Source organism: Pongo pygmaeus, chromosome 13 (assembly GCF_028885625.2).
Source record: "Pongo pygmaeus isolate AG05252 chromosome 13, NHGRI_mPonPyg2-v2.0_pri, whole genome shotgun sequence".
Lineage (NCBI taxonomy): Eukaryota > Metazoa > Chordata > Mammalia > Primates > Hominidae > Pongo > Pongo pygmaeus.
This window is the reverse complement of record NC_072386.2, coordinates 122,101,464-122,122,205: the sequence shown is the minus strand read 5'-3', so window position 1 is coordinate 122,122,205 and position 20,742 is coordinate 122,101,464. Positions and strand designations below refer to the sequence as shown.

The following is a 20,742-nucleotide window of genomic DNA, read 5'->3' as shown; positions in this document are numbered from 1 at the left end:
CTGTTGAGATGGAGTCTCACTCTGTCACCTAGGGTGGAGTGCAGTGGCATGATCTCGGCTCACTGCAACCTCCGCCTCCTAGCTTCAAGCGATTCACCTGCTTCAGCTTCCCAAGTAGCTGCGATTACAGGCGTGAACCACCATGCTCAGCTAAAATGTCATTTAATTCTGAAAACTGACCAGAAATACATTTGTTTATATAAATATTGCTTAAAAAGTCCTCGGGGGCCGGGCGCGGTGGCTCACGCCTGTAATCCCAGCACTTTGGGAGGCCGAGGCAGGTGGGTCATGAGGTCAGGAGATCGAGATCATCCTGGCTAACACGGTGAAATCCCATCTCTACTAAAAATACAAAAAAAATTGGCCAGGCATGGTGGCAGGCGCCTGTAGTCTCAGCTATTCGGGAGGCTGAGGCAGGAGAATGGCATGAACCCAGGAGGCGGAGCTTGCAGTGAGCTGAGATCGCGCCACTGCACTCCAGCCTGGGTGACAGAGTGAGAGCCTCTACTTTCTCTGACTCTGTGTTGACCAGGCCTGAGGGAAAAAGGTAGAATGGACACACACAGCTCTCAGTGTAACTACCTGGCACACACCACACTTCTCTGAGAAGGTTTGATTCATACTTCCCCATACCCTAGTGGAAACAAAAGGAAAAAAACCTTGCTCAGGCCAGGCGTGGTAGCTCACGCCTGTAATCCCAGCACTTTGGGAGGCCGAGGCGAGAGGATCACCTGAGGTCAGGAGTTCAAGACCAGCCTGGCCAACATGGTGAAACCCCGTCTATACTAAAAATACGAAAAGGAGCCAGGCATGGTGCACGCCTGTAATCTCAGCTACTTGGGAGGCTAAGGCAGGAGAATCACTTGAACCCAAGAGGCAGAGGGTGCAGTGAGCCAAGATTGTGCTATTGCACTCCAGCCTAGGCAGCAGAGAATCCATCTCAAAAAAAAAAAAAAACCTTGCTCAAACATGAGACATTCTCCCAAAAATTTAGAATTGTGTTTAAGAGATGTCAGTCTGTCTACAACTGTTGCTTGAACTATGTCCTCCCAGTAAATTCAGCCACCCAACAAATACTAACTGGGCACCTTCTATGTTCCAGGTGAAATGTTTTCCACCCCTTCCAATCACAGAGCCTTAGTGAAGCCAGTACAAGAAACACACTGGACTAACATCTGCACTTAACCTGCTTGTACCATGTTTTCTTTAGTGCCCGCCATCTTTTTTTTTTTTTTTTTTTTTGAAAGAGGCTCACTCTGTTGCCCAGGCTGGAGTGCAGTGGCACAATCATGGCTCACTATAACCTCTGCCTCCCAGGTTCAAGTGATTCTCCAGCCTCAGCCTCCCGAGTAGCTGGGATTACAGGTGCGCGCCACCATGCCCAGCTAATTTTTGTATTTTTAGTAGAGACGGGGTTTCACCATGTTGGCCAGGCTTGTCTCAAACTCCTAACCTCAAGTGATCCACCCACCTTGGCCTCCTAAAGTGCTGGGATTACAGGCGTGAGCCACTGCACCCAGCCAGTGCCCCCAACCTTTTAACCAAGTTTTGCACTTGTTGGGCACGCTATTGGCCTCTCTAGACCTGTTTCCTCATCTACTGAAGGAGTGGCCTAGACAAGCACTGACCCTAAAATCAAGCCCATCAATGTTTACAACTGACAGCCACAGAAATAATGGTTTACTACCCAGGCGCAGGGGCTCACGCTTGTAATCCCAGCACTTTGGGGAGCTGAGGCGGGTGGATCACTTGAACCCAAGAGTTCAAGACCAGCCTGAGCAACATGGTAAAACTCCATCTCTACTAAAACTACAAAAAAAAAAAAAAAATTAGCTGGGAGTGGTGATGCATGCCTGTAATCCCAGCCACTGGGGAGACTGAGGCAGGACAACTGCTTGAGCCTGGGAGGTGGAGGTTGCAGTGAACGGAGATTGGGCCACTGCACTACAGCCTGGGCGACAGAGGGAAAAATCTGTCTTAAAAAAAACACACCAGAAAGAAAGAAATGGCTTACTGTGGAATCAGCCACCTCTTACAAGCCTGGGATTGGATCCTATTTTCCTATGTAAATTTGGGATACCAACAAGGAACCAGGCGAGTCACTGCTGCAGTGAATGAAAGCAGCCCCTATGAGGACAATCACACTCTCCACAGTGAAGACTGCACAGGTGGAGAATCTTCCAGCCTCAACGTTCCCTCAGAGCAGGGGCCGGCAGCCTGAAGAGAAATAAGCAAGAGGCCATCTATGGCCCACAAAGCCTAAAAAAGTTACTGCTTGGTCCTTTACAAAGTTTGTGTATACACACCAGCTTTACGGCAGTCAGAAGATCTTTCACTGGACACAACTCCAAAATAAACCAGAATCATTCCAATTTCCTCCCGTTGCAGGGATCTCCACTGACTGGGCTGAGTGCGAGGCTGGCCCCGCCCACAACCATCTGGCTCCGTTGCCAGCCGCTTTTCACAAACATCAGGCCAGGGCACTGCTAGCAGGGCCTTACCAGGCTTCAAATACCTGCCGAGTTTCCATCCATCAACACACATGCATACCCCAAGGTAAGCTAGCCCATCCGGAGGCAGGGACAAAGCACCGGTGAGCATCCAAGTGTGAAGCAGGAAGCCGGCTGAGGCAAGAGAACAGCTCTCCAGCGGGTGTGAGGCATTTCCATCCAGCTCTCACTCACCCCTAGGTCTGTGGGACTAGACCCGGCATAGACGCACCAGGTCCTCGCAGGTTAGCGTAAGTCAAACCTGGCTTATGGCCACAGCTTTACCTCACCTTCTCTCCCTTCTGTAGGCAACAGAATTCGTTTTCTCCCCAAACAATCTGACTTGGAACCTCAGTATGACATATGAAGCAGACACAACCCAACGATGCCTGCTGGAAAGAAGTTCAGCCTATGTGCCCCCTTGCTGTAAGCCCTCCTTTCCCACAGAAGCCACTCAGAGACACTGCCATGGGGAGCTAAAGCATTCTGAAATTTGCCAGCCTAAAAGAAAATATTGCCATTAGGCAAATGAAAAAGGGGCCTAAAACCCATATGAAGACAGATTTGGGAACAAATGAATGGAGAAAAGAACACTGAAAAAGAATCCAGGTTGCATATTTTAGCACATAATCTAAAGAAATGCTCCCAGGCTGTGCTGGAAAAAAAACAACCAGAAAGATTCGACAACAACGGCAACTTCACATCCAAGCCCCGCCTCTCCAGACAGTGCCCGCCTGTCCAACAGGTTCCTGCTATCTGTCCACCAGAGGGAACATCTCTGCCCTGTAATTAATTTATCAAAAGCCATTTCCGGGTAACAGGATTAATTTCACTCCACACTTGAGTGCCAGCCAGTGTCAGATGCCTGACCAGGGCACTGGGATGACCTATCATTCACCAGGAACCACTACAGCTCCGCATTCAGGGTGATCAGTGGCCGCCAGCACTTCAAGGGCCAGGCACCCTGCTAAGCCCTCATGTGCTCTACTCCCCTTCACAACAACACTTTCTGGAAGATACTACTGCCTGTTTGAAAGAGAAGGACATTAAGGTTCAGTCAATCAGGATAGAAAAGTAACGCACCTGGCCGGACGCGGGTGGCTCACGCCTATAATCCCAGTGCTTTGGGAGGCCAAGGTGGGTGGATCACAAGGTCAAGAGATCGAGACCATGCTGGCCAACATGGTGAAACCCCGTCTCTACTAAAAATACAAAATTTAGCTGGGCGTGGTGGCGCACGCCTGTAGTCCCAGCTATTTGGGAGGCTGAGGCAGGAGAATCGCTTGAACCCGGGAGGCAGAGGTTGCAGTGAGCCAAGATCGTGCCACTGCACTCCAGCCTGGGAACAGAGTGAGACTCCCATCTTAAAAAAAAAAAAAAAAAAAGAAAGAAAGAAAAGAAAAAGAAAAGTAACGCACCCAAGGTCACAAGGCTGCCAAGTGCAGGGCCAGGCTTGGAGCCCAGGCTGCACTGGACGCCGCCAGGCTGCAGACTGAATGTCCCACAACCTGGAATCTGCTTTCCCAGTGGGAGCACCGGTGCAGACACGAAAGGCGGCACTATGGGTTCTGATATAAGTCAGCCCAGGCTCAACAGCTGCTTTCTGGTGAACTGCACAGATGATGGTCCTGGACAGCTTCAAAATCAAGCATTTTATTTACGCCATGCCACCAACAGCCAGATTCTCACCCAAGGCAAATCCAGTCGCTTCACTCTTTTCACAGGTGGGCACCTAGAGATTTCATGGCTCTTTCCTCCACTCACAATAGTGACAAAGGCCCAAGGCCCGACCTCAGGGGGACACAGTGACTGCTGCAACGTGCCCTTGCCGTGAGGCTGGGGATAGTGAGAAAGAAAGGTGGGATGTCTCTTTACAGAAGGAACGGAAAGATCCCATTGCTAGACAAAATATACCAAAAATCATGATTTGACAGGAATGGAAATTGATAGCAGGCTGGATAAACACTTCAGGAAATAACAATGTGGGCCAGAAAAGGACGTGGCCACTGGACAGTTTACTTGTTAAGTCTCGGTCAAGAACCATCACCATGAAACCCAGGGACAAGATTAAAGAAGTCTGTCTTTCTCCAACACACCAACCAGTGTCCGCAAAAAACCTTTAACATAAGTAAGGTGACCTCACCTACTTCAAATACTCAAATGTTTACTGACCCATGTGTGTGCCAGACCCTGTGCCACTTGGTGCTGGGGACATGGAGACAGGAGACTCCACCCTGCACTCCTGCAGCAGGAGAGATCTGCAAAGTTTGTCTGTAAAGGGCCAGACAGTAAATGTACTCAGCTTTGCTGGCCACACAGCGCTCTCTGCTCCAATTGCTCAACTCTGCCTGATGCTGTCGTCGTAGCATGGAAGTAGCCCCAGACAACACATAAACAAAGGGGAATAGCCGTATTTACAAAAACAGGAGGTGGGCTGCAGTCGGGGTTGCAGTTTGCTGCCTTCTGGTTCAGCGGGTAAAGTATGGACATGAATACATTGCAAGATGATGAAGAACTTGTGTGCATACCAGGGTGGGGGAACCAGGTGGGTTTGAGGGGACACTTCTGCTGCCTCACTCAATGACAGCCTAACCCAAACCCCACATCTCCAGCTTGCAGAGGCTCCCTACGTGGCACTGTCAGAAAAGCGAGGGTAGGCCAGGTGTGGTGGCTCACGCCTGTAATCCTAGCACTTTGGGAGGCTGAGGTGGTGGATCACCTGAGGTCAGGAGTTTGAGACCAGCCTGGCCAACATGGCGAAACTCTGACTCTACTGAAAATACAAAAATTAGCTGGGCGTGGTAGTGCATGCCTGTAATCCCAGCTACTCAGGAGGCTGAGACAGGACTCACTTGAACCCAAGAGGCGGAAGTTACAGTGAGCCGAGATCATGCCACTGCACTCCAGCCTGGGCGACAGAGGGAAACTCCGTCTCAAAAAAAAAAAAAAAAGAAAAAGAAAAGCAGAGGTGGCTTTCAAAGAGCCTTAAAGTGCCCACATTTCTCTTCCCTAAGAGCCAGGCACTGGCCCATGTGGAAAGCTGAAGGCTGGAAAGCTGAAAGCTGTAGCACAATCCAGGCATTCTACCTGCAGAAGCCCAAATGGGTGAGGTCCCTGCAGAACACTGCACAAACTCTCCAAGAATAAACAGCCTGAAAATAAGGTTTGAGGAAACCACAGAGTAGGGAAAGTGGGGTTCCTGGTAACCCAGTGTTCCTTATGGGAGACATGAGCCATCCCCAGAAGACCATGCACCGCAAGGAGACAGCATATATAGGAAGCAACAAATTTAAAATAAGAGAAAAGGAAAAACAAAGAAGCATTGAAGCGTATGGTGGGGACACAAGAAGCACTCCCCACCCCCAGTGGAGAACCGGGGGGTTCTCCGGCACTTAGTTGCAAGACCCTTGCCGGAACCACATGGTCAGCTGGGTCCCCCTCCACCAGAGCCACAGCTCACACAGCAACACAGACCACGAGGAGCACCTGCTCACACACCTTCCACATCACCCCCCACCACACCAGGGTCAAGTCCAGACCCCGCCTCCAGCCCAACATGCTGGCCCCACGCTGCCACCCAGCCTTCTCTCCACCCCAGCCCCAGCAGTCTCAAATCTGAAACACTGGGTTTGCATCTCGCCTCCACTCCACACTGTGACTTGAGGTCTATTTCCTCATGGATTAAGTAAAATGAACATACCATGTTCATCTCCCGCCTCCCAGGTCTGCTGTAAGGAATAAATGAGAGAACAAAAACTGCACACTTGACCCAGCACTTGTCCTCAGCGGGCACTCGACCAATGGCGGCTGTCACCTCACCGTGGTTCTGCTCTTGTTCTCTCTGCGGCCCACCCAATTATCAGCTTTCGACAGCACCCATCTCTCCAGACTCCTGTGCAGCCAGGAAAGCCTCTGTTCCCCAGCAGGGCTGCTCTGGGTGGTGCTGGGTAGACCAGGCACCTGTGCTTCTACCTCCTCCTGTGCACCAGGGACCCGTCCCCACGTTGGTGTGTCACAGTTTAAGGGTGCTGGTACAGAGAGCAGACCTTCAAACACCATGAGGACAAACTCCCAGGTGTTTAGGATCTGCTGGTGGACCCCTTTAATTAATTCTCAGGAAGACAGAGATGCAGGGTGATTCTCAGAAAACCCTCTCGAGATAAACACTCTACTGTGACTAATTTAAACCACACTAAACTGCCCCAGTTTCAAGGCTTCCCACTTTGGGGCAATAAATGTAGCTATTCACTGCAGTCACCCTCTGATGTTACAATAGATGGCCTTACGGAAGTGGATAATCCCAGTTCTGCTCATTTATTTCCCCATCACATTTTTTAGTAACAAAAGAAATAAACGCTTGATACAGAAAAACTGTAAATCTTAAAAAAAATTACAGAAAAGTATCATCCCTAAACTAGCTCCCAGATTAGATTCCTGGATCTCTCTTCACCAACATGAGCCACTTAAATTCTGGATGCTGTCACGCTGCAATACTAATCATCTGCCTCTGCCCGTGTTCTATTGTGTTTTGACTTCCTATTTCAAAAGAATTCAGCAGTAAGGGTCATAAAACACTGTGTATTAATTCCAAACAGACTTGCTATTTGCTTTTTAAAACCATGAAAATAATTTTAAAGAAAACTCAGGATGGCAGAAAGGCTGAGCTGAGCACAAACACATGGAGGAGGAAGGCCAAGTCCCAGCCAGCTGCAGCTGTCCCTGGCTTGCCCGGCAGTGCCATTGTTTACACCCAAAGCCTTTCCCCTGTAGGAATGACGTCACCTGGAGCAAGCTGGAATCTGGGCACAAGAGAAGAGGACAAATCAGGCTGGCCTGTCTCTGGCAGCAAGTGACTTCCTTCAGCCCAGGAGAAAGCATTCCTCCCCACCTTCCTAAACCCTATGTCCTCACGGAGACTCACAGAAAAAAACACAGGGGGGTAAAAAAACCAAGATTGGTTCTATCATCCCCCAAATAATAACCAATGCTGAATCTAAACTCCCACCTAACCTCTAGGTAAACACTCTCTGGGGCAAACACTCCCTACAGAGGATGAACCCCGTTTGCAGGCAGTAGCTCGCTCTCTACACACAAGCTTCCAGAAGGAAGAGGGGACCAGGGGCCAAATGTCACCTCCTGCACTTACTGTTTTCTCAGTGACAAAGTGGAGACAGACAGCTGCTTTAGAAGGAAGAGATGATGATCCCCGGGTGTGCCACCAGCACCCTGATGCAATGCTCCTTGGCACAGAGGAGTTCAGCAGATAATGGTGGTGACGCCATCACCCCCTGCAGCTGGCTAAACTCTCTGCCTCCGGGGCTTTGGGCTCCCTTTCTCTAGGCATCTGAAGGGAAGAACAGAGAAGTTCACCCTCCATATGTGTAAGAAGGTTGTGCCAATGACCAGATGTCAAAACCAGCCTTACCTCTGGGCCTCACCATGCTCTGTAGCGACCACAGCAAATGGCAGCTCTTGAGGTTCTGACACAAAAAGACAGCCATTCTTGATTATGGGGAAAAGGCAGTCGAGTGGTGCTCGGACAAAAATACTCCCACACCCGTGTACATAAAGAGGGCTGTGCACACATCTCGATGCACACACATCCCACAGATGGCCCTTAATTCAATTCCATCCAACTCACAGACACACTACTTAGAATACAGGTGGCTTCTGGTTAAACAGAGCAGAAAGACTAAGGGCTTGTACAGCTCATCCTTCCAACCCCTGAAAATGAAAACAGTGAAGAACCCAAACAACAGGGACAGTTTCGGCAAGGACGGGGCACAAGTATGAACAGATTTCACAGACTGAAAGATGCCACAACATGAGGACTGCAGAGGGGAAAACCTCCCTTCACCCAGGACATCAGAAGGCTCAGGAGGTCCTAGGAGGTGGCAGGCACCTTGCATGAAAGGGGAAGGTGGGAACTCAGATGTGGGGGGACTGGCTGAAGGCTGCAAGTGCAACAGCTGGACACTCACGGCCCCTTCCCTCCCCCACTGGATACATTAAACAAGAGAAGTCTAGACTTGAGAACGCCAGGTTCAGAGGGGGAAGGGATGGGGAAAGGAGACCCCCCCAAAAAAGTAAAGAGAGAACCTGAGTGGCAAAGCTCAGAAGCTTCAGGCCCCCCCACTTCCACTGCTCCTCACAGGAGGGCAGCAGACAAACACCACACCACCCTCCACTCCTCAGGCAAAGACAAGGGAGTCTTCTCTTGAAAAACCAGCCCCAGAGAAAGAAAACCTATATACACCAACATGGGAGTCAAGAAATGAAAAGGCCAGCATCCCATGCAGGCACCCACTCTGAAGAGTCCACCCAGTTTCCAATCAGCTGTGTGCCCGAGATCACAGGTATCTGAGAGATGATCAACTAAAAGACAGACACCAAATAAATAGACAAAATAACAGAGGAAACAGACAGTGCCAGAGATCAAAGATTAAAAATATGTATTATAAAATTAATATCCTCAGAAAATCAAGAGAAGATACCACACCCATGAAATAAACTTTTTTTCCCCCTTAAAGAATAACTAGAAAACAATAATCACCCTAGTTAGAATTAAGCATGTGATAGCCCAAACCTCATAACCTCAGGATAATCATGAAGAAAGCATCCGACAAATCCCAAATCGAGAAACATTCTACCAAATATGGGATCGGTACACCTCAAAACTGTCATGGTCATCAAAAACTTAATTGTCACAATCTAGTGGAAACTATGGGGACATGATTAAATTTAATGTGGTATCCTAGAACAGAAAAAAAAAGACACTGGGTACAAGCTAAGAACATGTGAATAAAGCATAAACTTTAGTTAATAATAATGTATCAATACTGGTTCATTAGTTGTGACAAATATACTATACTAACGTAAGATGTGTTTAATGGGGGCAAACTGGGAGTAGGCTATATGGGAACTCCAACTTTTCTGTACAGCCAAACTATTCTAAAGTAAAATAATCCAATTAGAAGAGGTAGAAGAGGCCAGGGGCAGCGGCTCACACCTGTTAATCCCAACACTCTGGGAGGCCGAGGCGGCAGATCACGAGGTCAGGGGTTTGAGACCAGCCTGGCCAATATAGTGAAACCCCAACCCTACTAAAGATACAAAAATTAGCCAGGCGTGGTGGCATGCGCCTGTAATCCCAGCTACTCAGGAGGCTGAGGCAGAAGAATCACTTGAACCTGGGAGGCAGAAACTGCAGTGAGCCGAGATGGCGCCACTGCACTCCAGCCTGGGCAACAGAGCAAGACACTGTCTAAAAAAAAATTTAAAAAAAAAAAAAAAATGAAGAAGAGGTGGAAAAGCAAGCCAAGCAAATTTCAGAAAATGAGCGACGGGATAATGCTAGTCACATCCTACCCCGAAAATCAAAGGATTAACCCAGGAGTCCAGATTTAACTAGGAGTTCCAGAAACATGGGGGTGGAGTGGGGGGAAGGAGAGGAAGAAATTATTAAGTAAAAAATGCCTAAAATAATTCCCAGAGTTGAAGTAGCCAAGTAGCCAAGACTTCAAAGGCCCACCAAGTGCTCGGAACAACGGATATAAAAAGAACACAAAGTACAATGTGAAATTTCAGCACGTTAGGGATACAGTTTGAGAACCTAAAAGCTTCTAAAAGTCATCCCTCTTGCAAAAAAGTTCCCAGGGAGGAACAATCAGAATGGCAATGAGTTCTCAGGAGCAACAATGATGGAGACTTCTTACCAGCATCACCATCCTCTCTGGGAAATGACTTTCAATCTAGAATCCAATACTCAGCTGACCAAGTCAAGTGTAGGGACAGAAAAAGACTTTTTCAGACTTACATAAAAACTCAAAATAGGATTTTTACAAGAGAGCAAACTGAGGGACTGGCAATGTCAGTGGGACCATTCCTGTCTGCCTACCCAGCAATTAATTCTCCCTTCCTCCTTCCTGATGGAGCCTGAGGACCCAGACCCAGCCCCAGGGGAGGGGGGCCTGGCCTAAGAGAAGCCCAGTCCCGGTTCTAATGACTACTTCAGAATGGGTGCACCCAAATAATCCCAAACCTGTCTACTTCTGGACTTGCAATTACTTGAGTCAATGAACGTTCTTATTAAGATAGTTGCTGTTGGCCAGGTGTGAAAATCCCACCACTTTGGGAGGCCGAGGCGGGTGATCACCTGAGGTCAGGAGTTCAAGACCAGCATGACCAACATGGTGAAACCCCGTCTCTACTAAAAATACAAAAATTAGCTGGGCGTGATGGCGCACACCTGTAGTCCCAGCTACTCAGGAGGCTGAAAACAGGAGAATCGCTTAAACCTGGGAGGCAAAGGTTACAGTGAACCAAGATTGTGCCACTGTTCTCCAGCCTAGGCAACAGAGTGAGACTCCGACTCAAAAAAACAAAAAACAAACAAACAAAAAAGACAGTTGCTGTCATGATGTCCAAATTATCCAACCAATAAAAACAAGATCCAGGAAATAAGGACCACGTGTGGAGGGACAAAAACAAGTCCCAGAATGACGACTAACAGAAGCCCAAGATAGCAGCCAGGCACAGTGGCTCACGCTTGTAATCCCAGCACTTTGGGAGGCCAAGGCGGGTGGATCACTTGAGCTCAATAGTTCAAGACCAGCCTGGCCAATATGGTGAAACCCCATCTCCACTAAAAATACAAAAATTAGCTGGGCGTGGTGGCAGGCACCTGTAGTCCCAGCTAGTTGGGAGGCTGAGGCAGAAGATCGCTTGAACCCGGGAGGTGGAGGTTGCAGTGAGCCAAGATCAGGCCACTACACTCCAGCCTGGGCAACACAGCAGAGACTCCATCTCCAAAAAAAAAAAAAGCCCAAGATGGTAGCCGCACCATGGGCCAGAGGGGCAACAATCCTGGTAAGAGCAGGATAGAGGCTTCTGGAGGAACAAACAGGATGGATTATCTACCATTTCCAGGAAATTAGAAGTTAGTACTGATTGCATTTTCTTGTAGCAATGTAAAAAGCAAAAGATACAAACTTTAATGCAGTTTAATGTATCAAATTTTTCTACTTTGGTTACTGCTGTGTCCGATTTTTCCAAAATCATGAAGATATTCTATGTTTTATTCCAGAAGCTTTATTGTTTTATCTTTCATATTTACATCTATGATCTACCTAACACTGATTTCTGGATATGATTTGTGATAAAAGTTTCATTTTTTTTCCCTTATGGAGAGTTCAGTTCTCCCAGTACCTTTTCTGAAAAGGCCATCTTTTCTCTTTGTCATGTGTCATAAATTAAGTGACTATTGATGTGCAGTTTGTTTGAAGACTGTTCCCTCCAATCAGCCTATTTGTCTATCTTTTTGGCAACACTGCACTGTCTTAATCACTGCAGCTTTTGTAAAGTCTGGATATTTGGTAGGATATGTCCTTCAGCTTTGTTTTTCTTCAAGAATGCTTTGATTAAGGCCCGGCGTGGTGGCTTATGCCTGTAATCCCAGCACTTTGGGAGGCCGAGGTGGGTGGATCACCAGGTCAGGAGATCAAGACCATCCTGCCCAACATGGTGAAACTCCATCTCTACTAAAAATACAAAAATTAGCTGGGCTTGGTGGTGGACGCCTGTAGTCCCAGGTACTCCAGAGGCTGAGGCCGAAAAGAATCGTTTGAACCTGGGAGGCAGAGGTTGCAGTGAGCCGAGATCGCGCCACTGCACCCCAGCCTAGGCAACAAGAGCAAAAACTCTGTCTCAAAAACAAAAGAATGCTTTGATTAGTCAGGTGAGGTGGCTCACACCTGTAACCCAGCGCTTTCAGAGGCCAAGGCAGGAGGATCCTTTGAAGCCAGGAGTTTGAGACCAGCCTGGGCAACACAATGAGAGCACGTCTCCACTAAAAATTAGCTGGGTGTGTTGGTGCATGCCTATGTTTGAAATGCTTGTTCTCTGGTGCTGTAAAGAAATAGCACTTGAACATAAATTTAATTCCCTCAGCAAGGCCATTTTTATACTTTCTGCAGAAAGGGTACAGTCGCCAGCAGTTTTGCCACCGAACAAAGGAGACAGAGTACACTGAACAAAGGAGACAGGGTCATTTACAATCTGACGGTCCACCCTACTGTGTTCGGTTTCCATTTGCTGGAACGGGACCTCACATTCTGTATTTGCCCCGATTGGCTAGCAACTTAGAACTTTTTAAAAGAGGCAAAGGCAGAGGAGAACAAAGGAAGGAGAAAGTAACTTGTGGAATGCTAAGAAAGGTAAAAACACCTTCAAATAAGAAAAAGGAACAGGCTATGACCTAATGCTTGCTTGGACCAGTGTAAGCATGCCAGGGCAAATATTCAGGCTAAATTGTAGGAGCTAAGAATATAAACTACATTAATTTATTTATTACAGCTAGCAGATATTTAAGAATGTTAGCACAGGTCTTTAAATAAATTTTGCTTCTAAAAGAAGTTAGTATTTATTCCTAATTAGATGAAGAGGAAAATCTTTAAAATGAAACCTCTACTTTACTTTTTACACCTATAATCCCAGCTACTCGGGAGGCTGAGGCTGGAGGATCTCCTGAGCCCAGGAGTTTTAGGCTGCAGTGACCTATAATCGTCTCACTGCACTCCAGCCTGAGCAATAGCAAAACTCCTTCTCAAAAAAAAAAAAAAAAGAGAGAGAATGCTTTGATTATTCTTGCCCTTTTGCATTTTCATATAAATTTCAGAATGAGTTTGTCAATTTCTGAAATAAACAGCTAAAACAAAAGAAAAGCTGCTGGGATTTTCACTAGAATTATAAGGAATCTAGCGGTTATTTTGCAAAGAAGCAACATCTTTACAGCGCCAGCAGAGCAAGGATGACCTTCATGTACCTGGTGCCATCACTGAGAGCTGGCAGCTGCCCATGCAGCCACCATATGCCCACCCATGACCCAGTAACTCCAAACCTAGGTACATACCCAACAGAGCGCGCGCACGCACGCACGCACGCATGCACATACCCGCACTGTGGCAGCACTGTTTGGAAGATCTATGGAAATGAGCTCAGTCTGTCACATGGATAATTACATCCACATAACCAAAAACCATTCTACAATAAGAACAAATAAACATACACAACTATACACATGAAATGCACAAAAAAAATGTTGAATCAAAGGAGATAGACACAAAAGAGCAAGCAGCAGAGCAGGGTAGTTTTAAAAGGGCCAAGAGGACCACCCACAATGAAAGTACAAACATTAGAACAAACAGAAGCCTGTCCACCTTGGTAGATCAAGCCCATCAAGATAGAGACAGTCAACGCAGATGAGCAAACATGTTCTAAAAGTGACTAGATTAGACTTTAAGAAAAATCCAGGCCAGGTAGTGGCTCACACCTGTAATCCCCACACTCTGAGAGTCCGAAGTGAGAGGATCGCTTGAGGTGAGGAGTTTGAGATCAGTCTGGGCAACATAGCAAGACGCCATCTCTAGAGAAAAAAAAAAAAAAATTAATTAGCTGGGCGTGTTGGCACATGCCTGGATCCCAGCTACTTGGGAGACTCCCTTGAGTCCAGGAGTTTGGGGTTGCAGTAAGCCGTGACTGTGCCACTGCACTCCACCCTGGGTGACAGAACAAGTCTCTGTCTGAAAAAAGAAAAGAAAAATCCCAAATTCTGTAAAGTAAAACTGACAACAGTGCAATAAAACAAGACATGATGAAAGTAGAAATAAGAATAACCCCAAGAGCTGGAAAACCTAACACTCTCTACTAAAAAAGTTTTGAATCTAAGTGGAATTCAAAACCACACCTGCAAAATATCTAGAAAATAGTACAAATGAGGCCGGGCGCGGTGGCTCATGCCTGTAATCCCAGCACTTTGGGAGGCCGAGGCAGGTGGATCACGAGGTCAGGAGATCAAGACCATCCTGGCTAACACGGTGAAGTGAAACCCTGTCTCTACTAAAAATACAAAAAATTAGCCAGGCGTGGTGGCCGGCGCCTGTAGTCCCAGCTACTCAGGAGGCTGAGGCAGGAGAATGGCATGAACCCGGGAGGCGGAGCTTGCAGTGAGCCGAGATTGCGCCACTGTACTCCAGCCTGGGCAACAGAGCAAGACTCCGTCTCAAAAAAAAAAAAAGAAAGAAAATAAATAGTACAAATGAAAAATAGAACACTACATAACAAAGCTTTCTTCCCCCGCCGAGATAGTCTCGCTCTGTCACCCAGGCTGGAGTGCAGTGGCGCGATCTTGGCTCACTGCAACCTCTTCCTCCCGGGTTCAGGCAATTCTCCTGCCTCAGCCTCCCAAGTAGCTGGGATTACAGGTGCCTGCCACCACACCCGGCTAATTCTTTTTATTTTTAGTAGAGATGGGGTTTCACCATGTTGGCCAGGCTGGTCTCGAACTCTTGATCTTAGGTGATCTGCCCTCCTCAGCCTCCCAGAGTGCTGGGATTACTGGCCATAAGAAAACTTTCAAAGCAAAAATAAATTTGTACTCAGAGGAAATATCCTAAAAACCAAATTCCTAACGAAAAAAATATATATATAAATTAAGCATCCAAGTTAAGAAATCAGAAAAAAACCAATGCAAGTGAATATAAGAGAAAGCAGAAACAATGAAGAAAAAGCCTGAAGAGAGCTAGGGAGTGTAATAAATACATCTGCATAAAACTGCATTTAAGAATAGGAGCTCCTCCAGTCAGGTGAGGTCCACAAGGAAAAAAAGAAAAGAAAAAATGAATAAAATTAGTTCCTTGAAAGAAGAAACAAAATAGATAAACCACTCAGAAAAGGGTATTGGTACTTCCATTTTATAGACATGGAGGCTCCGCAAGGTTAAATAACTAGCCCAAGGTCACCATCATCCAGTTAGTGAGTCTAAAAAACCTGAACCTGAACCCGGGGTGATATGACATCCACACTTACTTGGGCAGTGTTGGGCACTGGAAGAACGACGCCTGCTGCCATGATTGGGAGGCCCATGCGGTGGGCCCCAGAGAATGGCCCCACCTGCCCACAGTACTCCCTGGCCCTGCCGGCGCCCCTGGGGACCTGAGGTGAATGTGAAGTGCAGACCTGGCCTGCGGTGGGGTGTGAACTGGCGCTGGCACTGGTATCTTTACTCTAATACAGCATCCCACACCCCTAGACCCTAGAGTCTGCACCAGCTCTGGGCTCCTCACCCACAGGGTCTGCCTGGAGCCCCTCCTCATCTAGCTCACAGGCAGGCAGGCTTGGGCTGAAGCCTGAGAGGACTCTGGCTGGAAAGCCCATATGCAGTCTCCGAGTTCCCGCCTACCTCCCCTTTTGAAGATGTGGTTAATTTAGCAAGGGGGGAGGGGAAGAAGATGATTTCAACATATGGTGAGTGATGAACAGTTAGACAGATGTGCTATACAAAGGCCTCCCTCTCTGGCATCAAAATTTAACAAGGACCTGGCAAATAAAAGAAATACATGAAATACATGAGCTTCTTTCAGTTACTCCTTCCTTTTCCACCTCCAAATAAAGGTGAATTAACAAACGAGAAGTAATCTGCAAATGCAACCAAAATCTATGTTCTTTATTGTACAATCTGATTTAGTAGAGAAGAGAAATCGGAGACAGCATTTGTATTGGATTGTTCCTTCTAACCAGATCAACAAAGCAGTTTCTGAGGGCCACTGACACATCAACAGAGACAGACGACTGAACTAGTTAAATTCACGGGAACCACTGGGGCCCAATACCAGGAGCCAGGGTGCACTGGATGGGTCTGCGTGGAATAAGAAGCCTGGAGCAGCTCTTACCTCACGGTAGGTTTGATCTGGCACCAGGAAAAGAGCCACCAACACAGCAGCTGCCCCAGCTCAGCCCAGCCCCCACGGGCTCCACTGTACTGAAATGCATGCAAGTTACCTTTGTTATTATCTTTGTAACCAATACATGTTACTAATACACATTCAGTAAGACAAATTCAAAAGTACTAATGTGGCCAGGGCGCAGTGGCTCACACCTATAATCCCAGCACTTTGGGAGGCCGAGATGGGCAGATCACCTGGGGTCAGGAGTTCGAGACCAGCCTGGCCAACATGGTGAAATCCCATCTCTACTAAAAATACAAAAATTAGCTGGGCATGGAGGCAGGCACCTGTAAGGCGCAGTGGCTCACGCCTGTAATCCCAGCACTTTGGGAGGCCGAGACGGGCAGATCACCTGAGGTCGGGAGTTCGAGACCAGCCTGACCAACAAGGAGAAACCCCATCTCTACTAAAAATACAAAATTAGCCGGGCGTGGTGGCACATGCCTGTAATCTCAGTTACTTGGGAGGCTGAGGCAAGAGAATCGCTTGAACTCAGGAGGTGGAGGTTGCAGTGAGCCAAGATCGCGCCATTGCACTCCAGCCTGGGCGACAAAAGCAAAACTCCATCTCAGGAAAAAAAAAAAAAAAAGTGGCTAAACGCGGCGACTCATGCCTGTAATCCCAGCACTTTGGGAGGCCGAGGCGGGTGGATCACCTGAGGCTGGGAGTTTGAGACCAGCCTGACCAACATGGAGAAACCTCATCTCTACTGAAAACACAAAAAATTAGCTGGGTGTGGTGGCACATGCCTGTAATCCCAGCTACTCGGAAGGCTGAGGCAGGAGAATCGCTTAAACCCAGGAGGCGGAGACTGCAGTGAGCCAAGATCATATCATTGCACTCCAGCCCGGGCAACAAGAGTAAAACTCTGTCTCAAAAAAATAAAAAATAAAAAAAGATACTAATGTGTGCACAAGAAAACAATCCAACTCAAAAGGTAAACAGTGTTAACAAACTGGTGGACAGCCTCCAGGCTTATACACATTCATATAAGCAGTCATGGTCTTCTCTACAAACACAGGAAGCTACTATATTATTCAACCTGGGTTCTTCTCTTTCTATACATGCTCATCTTTCTAAAAATATACACAGTTCTGTTTAGTTCAGACTTAAAAATTAAAAGATAAAAATACACATAGTGATCTACCTCATTCTTTTTAATGCCTACACAGCATTCCACTATACAGTGGCATCGTATTCTATTTACCCATTTCCCTACGGAAATGTCCAACTGAACATGTCCCACCACAAATAATGCCACAATCAACACTCCAGTACATGTATCTTTACGTGCTGGGGCCAATATTTCTTTACAACCTGGCATCTCTGCAAAGTACGTTTTTCATTTGTGTCCATAGAAAGAAAAGAGTTGAGAGCTGTAACCCCGCGCAGAGTAACCAGCAAGGCCCAGCAAGGCCCGAGACCTCTCATTAGGTAAATTACATGGGAGTCAGACGCCCTTCGCAGCAAATGCCCAGACAGGCAGAGAACACAGCCTACTTACAACAACCCATCCTCTTCTTCCCACCCCCTCTAGCTGTGGCACTCCCACAGTTCACCTGGAGAAGGCGGATTAGGGCCAACAATGACTATCACCAGAAGCACCGAAGGACTCCTTAGCAACCATTCCAACCTGGATGCAATGCCTCCCATTACCCCGGTGAGGAAATACTCCATCAGGCTGCCTGAATAAACATTACAGCTGTGGAGAGAATCCTCCTAACCACCACTGAGGTGGCTGTCCTTACTATCACCCCCTATTTGCAGATAAGGGAACAGAGGCTCAGAGGTGAAGTGAGAACCAGGATCACACAGTGCCCTCCTCACTCTACCACAGCCTCTCAGAACTGGGCCACACGCCCTCGGGTGTTTGCTGCTATAGAGATGTTCATCAACTCAGCCGCGACAAAGGAACTTTCTCTTTGATAAGAATAAATAAATCCAAAAATACTGAAGTGGGAGCTAAAAGGGCTGGGTTGGTATAATCTCCAGCAAAGGCCAAAGGACTGGACCCCAGAAGCCGTGCATGATTTCTCTTCCAAGCCTCAGACACTAGAGGAAACCCAGGACAATCGCCGGTGAAGCCAGGTCTAAAGCAACAAAGGAATAAAGGACAGACCCAAAATAAGGGCCAGGGATTACTACTCCAAGGGCATTCCCAGGTAAGCCAAGCTGTGACTTCAGAATGGTGGGAAAGGGGAGCATGCGCCCTCACTCCAAATACACTACACACGTTATAAACACCTTACCCACAGACCCCTCACCCCACCCAAAACTCTATACTCACAACTCTCCTCCCCCACCCACCATCTATCTCCCCCAAGCTCCTAAAAAATCAGATTGCACTGCCCCATTACCCTAAGGGCATGCCCATCTTTCCCCTTCCCCCACCCTCCAACCATGTCAACAGCAAATTGTAAAGCTGTGGGATCTTTGGAAGCAGCACTTGTTAATTAAACCCAGTCTATGCCACTGTTGAACTTTACCAATACAACATTATGATTCATCCAGGGTTTGCAAAGAATTACAACGGCCTTTTCTCCCCTCAAAAAGCTGAAGTGACCACACTAAGGAGCCATATGAGATGTCTTTGCTTATATTAAGGTCTACCTATAAACAGTCACACCTCCCACCTTCCAGTGGTCACTTCAGGTTTAGAATTCATATGCACAGTTAAAACAGTCCCCTTACTTAGTTTAAAAAAACTGTTCAAGACAGCAGTCCTCTCTTGATATTAAAAAGAAACAGCAGGTAAGAAGGAATGACTCACTTTCTACTCTATACACTTCTGGAGCTTGATGTTTGTAGCAAGCCTGTATTGTAACAATGACACACCTGTATTGTAACTGTTACATTGTTTTTAAGATCTCAGTGAACTGAGCAACATAGTATCAATACCATATACTGTTCCAAGTTGACTAGGTTTCCTACACTGCACTAATTGCATCCCAGAAATTACGCCAATCTTTGCAGCAATGCTGTGAGACAGGTTCCATATCCACTTGGCAGATAAGAAAACTGAGACCTAAAGGAGCAAAAGACATGATTTGTTCAAGACCTCACAGCAGGTGGGTCTAAGTGGCTGAAAGGAACACTCTTGTCGGCCCGAGGTGAAGTCAGAGCTGTTGCTGGCCCAGCTGCAGTCTCCCTTACAGCCAGAACCCACAAACCGCCTTAACATGCCTACCTTCATTCCTTCCAAGACACTCACCTGAAACTCCCCAAGAACACAACAGAACAGAGTAGATACAGGGCAGCTGCCAGCTATCAAATGCCCTTGCTCATGGGAACAGACATCTGCAGTGGTGTTCAACGTGGAGAAATGGACAGAAGAAAGAGCCCCGATGCACCTGCCCATGGGAGGACCTTGCTAGTTAAGGTGACTGAGCTCCAGGAGGTGAGGGCAATGCGCTATGGGTCCAAATCTTTAGCATGTAGCACAGTGCCGAGCACACAATTAGAAACCCCAACACCTAGGTAACGAGCCCCAAGTGTACAAAACCCTGCCTGCTCCAAACCCCCAGACCCCCAGGGAGGGCTGAATCCAGGAACCATTAATAGCTGCGGTCTATGGAGAGCCTGCTGTCTTGTGCCAGGTGCCCTGTCAACTCTGCAGCACATGACCCTCTGAATCCTTTCCGAGGTCCTATGAAGGTGTTACTATCACATTTTGCAGAGGAAGGGAATGGAGATTCAAAAAGATTTAAAAGCTGGCCCCGGTCACCCAGCTTCTAAGTGGTAGAACCCGGACTTGAAGGCAGCTGACCCCAAAGCAGGGCTTCCAGTGTGGGGTGCTGCACTGTGCCTGCAAGGGAGAGCTACTCTCCACCAGGAAGAGGGGGCATGGCATTCCCAACTCTCCCAGCGAGCTCTCTCTGAATTCCAGCTAACAATAACCCCCCAGGAGCCAGAGCAGTGTAATTCCAAACCGCACCTCCTCTTGCCAGAGCACAAATCCCCGCCAGCCTAGCCTGATGAAACACCACCACCCAGGCATTCCAGTGCTTCATTTCTGCAGTCACTTCAACCAATGGTGTGATCTCCTGTAAGAACTAAACCAAAGTGGGGGGCAGGAGGGGTGGCAAGTGACGCCAAGAGGTTGAGTCGAGAAGTGAGATGTGCACAACAGCCACCATCACTATCAGGAGCTGCAAAAGCGCCAACGGCAATGAATATTAACAGCGACAAAACCACCAAGGGCTGTGAAACACGGGGCTATGAGAAAACTTAAAATGGAGGCAGTCTCTGAATTTTATGCACCAGGCTCCAGTGTATAACAGCTGGAAGAAAACAGGCAGCAAGGACAATCATTTCAGTTGATACAGAAAATCAACCTTAGACCTGGCTGCCTGTGTCTATCGCCTCCTTCCAGCTCCCACAGTGGCCTTCACCTAACAAGACACCCAGAGCAACTCCTCCAGTGGCCGCTTCTGCACTGTGAATGGAGCTGCTGTGTCTGATCGCTGCCTGCC

The 20,742-nt window shown here is 47.6% G+C and overlaps 1 protein-coding gene across 23 annotated transcripts in view; it reads right to left on the bottom strand.

The window, feature by feature from the left end:
• Positions 1-20,742, bottom strand: part of PRRC2B (proline rich coiled-coil 2B) — a 127,167-nt gene that overhangs the window by 74,385 nt on the left and 32,040 nt on the right. Inside the window, exon 1 of one of the 23 annotated variants that reach the window (XM_063649960.1) lies at positions 7,636-14,882. The exons of the other annotated variants lie outside the window; for them this stretch is intronic. The gene's annotated coding sequence lies outside the window, so the exon portion shown is untranslated. Of the gene's footprint in view, positions 1-7,635; positions 14,883-20,742 lie in introns of those variants that run through there. 23 annotated transcript variants of the gene reach the window in all.